The 6,122-nt window shown below is 45.1% G+C and overlaps 1 pseudogene; it reads left to right on the top strand.

Annotated features, from left to right (window-relative positions):
* Positions 1–1,378: 1,378 nt before the first annotated feature.
* On the top strand, positions 1,379–2,865 carry LOC103750671 (annotated as a pseudogene).
* The last annotated feature ends 3,257 nt before the right edge of the window (positions 2,866–6,122 follow it).

The raw sequence follows: 6,122 nt of genomic DNA, 5'->3' as shown, positions 1-6,122 counted from the left end.
AGAGGCCAGAGGAGCACAGACTCTGCAAACTGCTCCCTCCATGCTGCAGAAAGTGCTCTAAATTAAGTAGCTTTAAAAATGGGCTCTGGATGGTCTTTCAAACATCCTTAGTGGTATTTCTCTCTCCTTTTTCCCTCCTTCCTAGTATTACCTTTCTCCACTTCCATAGTTAAAGCCCCCTCCCATTTTTTAAATTTCCCCCTTAATAATGCCTGTGTCCTTCTGCTCCCCTCTCTAGAGCTGCTGCTCCCCACTCTCTCCCCATGGTCCTTGGTACTTTCCTGGCTTCTGTGGTCATTTCAGGTTATATATAAAATCTAAAGGCTCAGAGCTAGGATCCATAAATAAGAGGGAACATTTGTTGTCTTTCTGGGTCTGGGTTACCTCACTCAGAATAATAATTTTTCATCTCCATCCATTTGCCTACAAATTTTATGATATCATTTTTCTTTATGGTTGAATAGAATACCATTGTGTATATGTACCACATTTTCATTAGGCACTCCTCATTTGAAGGATATTTAGGTTGTTTCCATCGCCTACTATTGTGAATAGAGTGGCAAGGAACATGGGTGAGCAGGTGTCTCTGTAGTAGGTATAGAGTCCTTTGGGTACATGCCCAGGAGTGGTATAGCTGAATCATGTGATAGATCTACACACCTGTGATTTTTCTCTTGTAATTCAATTTTTTTTAATAATTGTGTTTTGTACCTTGTTTCCATACTTACTGAATGCAATATTTTCTTTTGTAATTTCTTCTTCTTTTCCTTTGCTGACTCATCTGGGATCATATTCCAATGTGCTTATTTTTCCTTTTAGTTTGATGAAAAAAAAAATTTCTGTCTCGTGATAGAAACTTGCACCTTGATTTTAGCAAGTAATACCAGTTGTTTCCTTTAGTGATGCTAGAACAGTTCAACTTCAGTTTATTTTTTAAAAAGTCTGTGTTTTATGGTTTAGGCTTACTGCTTTTGGCATCTTGAGAGGAGATCTGCTACAGTGTGATCGATCATCAGCTACCCTGCATGGAAGCTTGAGATTCAAAGAGAACTCAAACCCAGAACTATGTCTCCAAGTGTCAGGCTGACCCAGAGCCAGGGTGAACCCACTGACTCCACGGGAAGGCACTATTACAGGTGGGTAAAAAACTACTGACCCAGGTGGAGTCCCTTTTGTAAGACGGCGAGACTGGGGAAGTGCCACTTCGTCTAAAATTCAAGTCTGACTCACAAATAAGTCAAAGCATTTCATTAAAGATAGGAAATAAACCAAGAGCACCTTCAGGAACTGGAGCCCTCCCACCCAAACCTACAAAGGCCGGGTGGCTGCAGCCACGACCTCTCAACATTGTGGAAACCAGAAACCAGGCTGTGCCATCATGACATTCCATCAAACCATGAAGGAATTTTCAGATTTCAACAAGTACATTGCTTACATGGAGTCCCAGGGAGCTCACCGAGCAGGACTGGCCAAGATCATTCCACCCAGGGGATGGAGGGCCAGGCAGTCCTATGATGACATCAGCCACATCCCCCGCTCCCCCGCGTGCAACAGGTGGTCTCTGGCAGGGCAGGTGTGTTCACTCAATACAGTACCATAACTGTGGGGCAGTACCGTCACCTGGCCAACAGTAAAAAGCACCGCTCCCCAGCACACCTGAATTTTGAAGATCTGGAAAGAAAGTACTGGAAAAAACGCCTCTATGTGCCACTGATATACGTCAGCGGGTCCCTGTTTGATGAGAGCACCTAGCACTGGAACATGGGGCACCTGAGAAGCGCTTTGGACCTGTTGAGGCAGGAGAGCCAGGTGGTGATAGAGGGTGTGATCACGCCCTACCTGTACTTGGGCATGTGGAAGGCCACGTTCTCTTGGCACACGGAAGACATGGACCTGTACAGCATCAACTCTCTCCACTTCGGGGGAGCCCCAGACGTGGTACGCGGTCGCCCCACCCCTGCTCCCAGCACAGGCGGCAACTGGAGCGCCTGGCCAGGGACCTGTTCTCGGGCAGCTCCCAGGGCTGCCAGGCCTTCCTGAGGCTCAAGATGGTCCTCATCTCGCCCACCGTGCTCAAGGAGACCAGCGTCCCATTCGGCCGCCTGACGCAGGAGGCTGGTGAGTTCATGGTCACCTTTCCCTAAGGCTACCACGCTGGCTTCAACCATGGCTTCAATCGTGCAGAAGTCAACTTCGCCACCCTGCGCTGGATCGACTGTGGCAAAGTGGCATCTTGGTGCAGCTGCAGGGAGGCCAGGGTCAGGTTCTCCACGGTGCCTTCCTGTGCATCTTGCTGCCCGAGCACTGTGAGCTGTGGAAATGCGACCAGGACACGGAACTGAGGTCCATGAGGAGCCTGCACAGCCAGCCACACAGGAGCTGACCTTCGCTGTAGAAGCCCCAGCCCAAAGCAATCCTGCACCCGGCCTGAGTTCCCTGGATCTGCCCTCCTCTGGGCCTGGGGCAAAGGGGTGTGTGGTCCATCCCGGAACCCCTGTGCGGCAGTCTCCTTGGGGCCCCTCTGAAGCCCAAATTATTTACTACCCCCTTGTTACTGGTGCTATAAGTTCTCCAGATCCTACTGTGGCCCCATCAGTGCCCTCCAGTTTTTGGTCCCAGTTCTCTGTTTGTGGCCTGCGGTGTATGACCGTGAGAAATCTGAAGCTCAGGAAGAAACCCTCCATTCCCCAGGCAAGAGGCACCTCTCTGAGGTATTGCCCCCAGCACAAAGTGCAGCCCCCTACCTCCAATGCAGGTTTCTTGAGCAAGACTGTGCCTCTGAGTCCTGAGACGCTTCAGGGAATGCTTTGTGGGGGTTTCAAACCTCTGGGACACCCACCTGAATGCTGGGGTGCAGATATGTGATTGCTGCTGATGGCTATCTTTGCACTGCAGAAGAAGTGAGCCCCCACCCCCACCCCCACCCCCAGTGTTCTGCTAGCAACTCAGAGTGTTCCTGTGTCTCTGTCCAGATTCTCCAGGGACACTGAGGGGAATTCTGTGACTCTTGGGGACATGGGCAGAATTAGCAGTGGGACATACACTAATAGTGTTTAAAGATGCTTTCTTGTTAAACTTTGCACTGTTGCATTTACTGTTGTCATGACCCACAATTGCCTTTCCTCTGTCATTTCTGTCTTCATCAAGTTAACTCCTGAAAGACTCTACTTTGGTACCTCTGTTTCTGAATCTTTGCCTGTGGCTCTCTCCATATTCTGCCTCATCCCTATGGGCTAAGATGTGATTCACCTTTGTGCTCACTGCTATCAGACACCTATCTTCCTGTGTTTAAGTGGGCTCATTTGTGCATTAGACTGAGCTCCAAATAAAGCAGGGAATGTACTCAATTTTGTAAAGGAGTTATGTCTAATATCTAATGGCATACTTTAATTCATTGAATTCAGAGTTTAGAGAAAAGGTCCAAAATGGAAAAAATGAATGTTTGTGTTTCAGCACCAACACTTAGTTATTACTTGTTGCTAGGAGGTAATCACTCCATTCTTGGAAGAAGAAAGCTGAGCAAAATGAAAACCAATTAAGTTTTTGTGGATCAATCAGAGAACTGAAGCTGTGAGGAAATCCAGTATCCCAAAATCTGGAGAAACAGACAAATCTAGAGTTCCAGTTAAGATTTGCTTACCTGGAGCAAACACCGTGGGGCCATAACCCTATCGGAATACTTGCATGGCAACTTGGTGAATTGCTAGAAACTGAGTGCAGAAGAGTGAGAGGCTCCAGGGAGCTGCAGGTTCAGGGAACGCCATCCCCCACATGTTCACGGCTTTTACATATAGAAATCCTACTATTCTCTCATAGTAAATAACCAAGAAAGACCTTTTATGGTTTAGCAGGGGCAAGAAGAAAGTAATCATTGTGAAGGCCTGGTTTTCTGGAGGAAAAAACTAAACAGAGCCTTATCCCAGCGGTGGTGGAGATGTCAGCTGATTCCAGTCCTCTTTAGCATTCCAGTCTCACATAAGAGGTAAAAATAAAAGTATGAAACACTGTAAAGATGGTAGCCAGGCTCAGGAGATGATTTAAATTCAACTCTGAGGTTATAGAATCCTTCTCTGGCCCATGCCTCACCACCACACCAGCAAAGCTCCAATGCATTACAGCCAGAAATGTTTCTGGGGCTGGAGAGATGGCTCAGTGGTTAAGAGCGCTGACTGCTCTTGCAGAGGACCTGGGTTTGATTTCCAGCACCCACATGGTGGCTATGAACCGTCCTTAATTCCAGTTCCAGGGGAATCCAAAGCCCTCTTCTGACCTCAGCAGCATTGCACGACACAGGCACACTCACATACATGCAGGCAATACACTCATACATATAAAATAAAAATAATAAATATTTTTTTTTAAGATATGGATTCTATCTGAGGAGGATCCTAGAAAGGCCCAAGGACAATGAGAGAGAAAAACAAGGGCATTTAAACAGTTTGGAGTCTGTGACACCTACAGCTATAGCAAACAGTAAACAAAGCCCACTCCTAGAGCTAGTAAAGGCCTACTTGACTTAGCTCCTGTTACTCAGGAGTATGCCACAGATTTTGGAATTATTGAACTGGGACTTTATACTAACTGAATGATACATTCAGAGCTCTAATACAAAAAGGAAACAACAATATGCAAGAACAAATGGGCCATGTAAGAAGAGGTATGGAAACAATATGAGGGTTTGAATGAAAAATGTCCCCCATAGGCTCAAGTATTTGAACACTTAGTCCCCTGTTGGCACTGTTTGGAGAGGTTATGGAACCTTTATATGTTTGGAGCCTTGTTGGTAGAAGTACATCACTGGGCGCAAGCTTTCAGAGTTTATACCTTTCCCCATTTTTAATTTGTTCTCCTCGCTTGCTTTGTGTTTTAGTTGAAGATGTGATCTCTCAGTTCCTTGCTCCAGCTGCCTATTACCAGGCCTTTTCTGCAATTATGGACTCTCCCTCTGGAACCACAAGCCATAATAAACTCTTTCATAAGTAGCTTTTGGTCATGGCATTTTATCATAGCAACAAAAAGAAACTAATGCACTCAGGTAATATATAAAATGCTAAAAATAAATTACTCCTCCCCAAAGAAAAAGATGTCCAATAAGCTCACCAGAGCAATGAATATAACCAAAGAACTGGTGAGCTTAAAGGCAGTCAGTACAAACCTTCCAAACTGAAATGCAAAGAGAAAAAAAAATTTAACAGAACACCCAAGAAATAATGGCTAAGAACTCAGAGTCTCATCTCTACTGGCTAGCATTCATAGTGCTAAAAGGCAGTAAGCATGCTACCAGATGGAAAAAATAATCATCAACCTTACTCAGCTGTGGCTCCTATGAATTACAACAGCTGGCCTGGCACGACATGCTCACTGATGTAATACTGGCACAATATTATGGGAGGAACCAACAACTCTCTAACTGGATTTAAAGCCCACTTCATAGGATGAAGCCCATACTTGACACTGATATCAGGATTAGGAACCTGAGGCTAGACAAGTCATATGGCATAGAGGAGAGTCTAATAGTAGTTTTCTACTAAATAGTTATTGTATTAAATTGACTCCTGATGACTTATTGATATACCCATAGATTAATGCACCTCTCACCAGGAAGTTCCTTATACAGCAAATAGTAATTAACACAGAAACCCACAACTGGCCAATGTACATAGAACAAGAGATTAGAGAGTGCTTATCCCAAATAGGACACCTATATCAAATTTCTGTCTCCCAAAGCACAGGGACCATTGCAGAAGAGAAGGTAGAAGGACTGTAAGAACTGGAGATGATGGATAACCACAAGAAAGCAGAGTTTTCCAGACAGCTGGTTAGTGACTCATATTAACTCACAGTAATGGTGACAGCATGCACAAGTCCTATGCAAGCTCAAACCAGACAAAATCACAGCATAGACATGGGGAAATGGGTAAGAAACCCCAACTCAACCAAAGGAAATTTTGGCAATCAATGGCTGCTGGAACCAGAAAAGACAATCTCTTTCAAGGCTGGGGCTCATGGGATGGACCCACACTGAAGAACATTTGAGTACACAAATTAGATTCTATATGCCTTATTTTATATAGATAGATTAGATAGACAGATAGAAAAATGATAGATACATGATACATAGA

The sequence above is a fragment of the Nannospalax galili genome, unplaced genomic scaffold, assembly GCF_000622305.1.
Source record: "Nannospalax galili isolate Female #2095 unplaced genomic scaffold, S.galili_v1.0 scaffold547, whole genome shotgun sequence".
NCBI classification, from domain to species: Eukaryota; Metazoa; Chordata; class Mammalia; order Rodentia; family Spalacidae; genus Nannospalax; species Nannospalax galili.
The sequence above is the reverse complement of the archived record's forward strand: the minus strand, read 5'-3'. Positions and strand labels throughout refer to the sequence as shown.